The sequence below is a fragment of the Myxine glutinosa genome, unplaced genomic scaffold (assembly GCF_964187855.1).
Source record: "Myxine glutinosa unplaced genomic scaffold, kmMyxGlut1.1 SCAFFOLD_1753, whole genome shotgun sequence".
Lineage (NCBI taxonomy): Eukaryota > Metazoa > Chordata > Myxini > Myxiniformes > Myxinidae > Myxine > Myxine glutinosa.
Genome location: NW_027617848.1, coordinates 28,390 through 31,304, shown reverse-complemented (window position 1 = coordinate 31,304; position 2,915 = coordinate 28,390). Strand labels below are relative to the sequence as shown.

Sequence of the window (2,915 nt, the reverse complement as noted above, 5' to 3'; positions counted from 1 at the left end):
ATTAGGCTCTAATGATGCCATCAAGACTGAGGAGCTTTTGGCTGAAGAATTACACAAACCTATAATCACAAAGTTTAAAAGAAGGAAGGTTTATTCTAAATACACTGACCACATATGGTCCGCTGATTTAATTGAATTGAATAATGACAGGGGATACAGGTATGCTTTAACCGTTATTGATTTGAGGAGTAGATTTGCCTGGGTTGTCCCTTTAAAAAATAAAAGGGGTGATACTTTAATGTTAGCCTTTAAGCTAATATTTGATCGGGATAAAAGGAAACCAAAGAAGTTATGGACTGATGAGGGAACAGAGTTCTATAACAAAATATTCATGAAATTTCTTAAGGGGAAGGGTATTAAATTATACAGCACCTTTAATGAAGGAAAGGCAGTTGTTATTGAGCGTTTTAATCGTACTTTAAAAGAGAAATTATATAAAAAATTCACACAACTCGGTTCTCAAAAATGGGTGTATTTAATTCAGGATATTGTAGATAATTACAATAATACAGTTCATTCATCAACACAATCAAAACCATCAGAAACATTTACAAAATTAGAATATGAAAAGGAGATTAATTTGAGAAAGCCCAAGTTCAAAGTTGGTGATATGGTAAGGATATACAAATGGAAAAGCCATTTTGAGAAAGGTTATACACAAAAATGGACTCGTGAATTATTTAAAATCATTGATGTAATGGATACAGTCCCTTGGACCTACAAATTATATGATTTAAATGGAGAGGAAATCTTGGGTTCATTTTACTCGCAAGAATTACAAAAAACAAAGCTAATAATTCATTAAACAACATTTCTATTCACCCCACCCAGATTAGCTAATTTAATTAGTGGTAATAATAAAAAAAAATTAAATAAATAAAAAATCATAAGCCACGCCCACACCGACCCCGCCCACACAGACCCCGCCCACACAGACCCCGCCCACACAGACCCCGCCCACACAGACCCCGCCCACACAGACCCCGCCCACACAGACCACACCCATCATCCCCCACCCTCCGTGCACCCCCACCCTTGACCCTTCACCCCCCTCATCCCACCCCCACCTTCCCCACACACACAAGGGGAGGGGAGGGGTGGGATGAGGGGGGTGAAGGGTCTTTGGCAGGGGTGCACCTCCCCGTTCCCTCCTTTATTCTCTTTTTGTAATTAAGAATTAAATAATTGTAAACAAAACAAATATATATAAATAATATTTTAAACAAAAGCTTCATATTACAAAAACATTTTCCTTGAGGTATTATACATTCAACTTCTTCCCAGCACAAATCATCAATCTCTTCCCAACGTGGTGTAGTTTCAACAGCAGCAGATATCTTCAGGTTTGGAATCTCTTTCTGTCAAAGGCAAGAGGACAAGAGGGGAGAGAAAATATTACACACACACACACACACACACACACACATACACACACACACACACACACACACACACAAGGATATGAGGATATTGGGATACATACCTCTAAAAAATCGAGCTTTGTGTTCAAGTGGTCGAGTTGAAAATTTAGGGTACCACATGTTGACGGGAAATAACCACTCTTTGGAAAATCAAAATCGTCCCACTCCAAGCTTTGGTCTTCAAGGCTGCAAACAAAATAAGGAGAAATTACTATGTTGAAGTAAGCTTGACAAAACATCACACACACGCACACACACATACACACACATACACACACATACACATTCACACATACACATACACACACACACATTCACAGATACATACACACACACACATACACACACGAACGCACACACAAACACATACACACATTCACAGATACATACACACACACACATACACACACACACACACACACACACACACACACACATTCATAGATACATACACACAAGAACACACACATACACATACACACACACATTCACAGATACATACACACACACATACACACACGAACACACACAAACACATACACACACGAACACACACACACACACACACACACACTAAGGCAGCGTCGTTTAACACAAATGTATTAATATTTAGTATCTTACCTTGCATATGAATCTTCCAAGAATGGTGAAAGAGGCAGGTTGTCCAAGTTCATTTCGTTTTGCAACTCTTGAGATTCTGCAGTATTTTCATTCCAACCAGTTTGAAGTTCTGCCAGGATATTCGCATTGCTGTAAAGATAAAGGAATATTAAGTCATTTGTTGTATAATTAATCCCATACAAAGCTTTAAACACTTTAATTTTAAATGAAACTTACCTTGGTGAGTATTCTTCTTCTTTATCAGAGTAAAGGATGGAGTAGTAAGACATGTCGATCCCCAATGATCAAAATTGAATTGAACACGTTCTTTTATAATGAACAAAATGTATTTTCTTGAAATGACGACATGCAGTCATTTCGGGGAAGCCCTGAGCGTGTGTGAATAACAGGAAATAAGACAATGAAATCTTTCTGGGAAGTTATCCAAGTCATTGAAACAACGTCATTTCTCAAAAGCGAATAATTAATAAAAAAAGGTTTGATTTGTAGGGTCGTTGTTTGAGTGGGTTATATTCACCAGATGATATTAAGAGTAAAAGGTTAAAAGGTCCATGAGGTCAGAAGGATCACAGGTGTTTAAGTGGTCTAATGAATAAGGATAACATGTCAAAAGGTTAGAAGGTTCGTAAAGAAAAGGGTGAGAGAAATATAGGTCTTTAGGGTCAATATGGAAGTGAATGGGTCAAAGATTAATCTGCCAGATGATATGTAGAAGAAGGATGATAGGTCTATAAGAGAAAACAAATATTTGTAGTGTTTGAGTGGTCTAATGAACAACATTAAGGATAGGTACTACAGACAAAAGGTTCATAAAGATGAGGGTGGGAGAAATAGAGGTGTTTATGATTTTTGAAAAAGACAAGGGGGTAAATG

At 37.5% G+C, this 2,915-nt stretch overlaps 1 long non-coding RNA gene across 1 annotated transcript; it reads right to left on the bottom strand.

Moving 5' to 3' along the window:
- Window positions 1–1,314: 1,314 nt before the first annotated feature.
- LOC144889212 (uncharacterized) lies at window positions 1,315–2,394 on the bottom strand. Its single transcript, XR_013621646.1, has 3 exons — window positions 2,259–2,394; window positions 1,484–2,171; window positions 1,315–1,358 (listed from the first exon to the last, which is right to left on the bottom strand). It is a non-coding gene; the product is annotated as an uncharacterized LOC144889212 (long non-coding RNA).
- Between the last annotated feature and the right edge of the window lie 521 nt (window positions 2,395–2,915).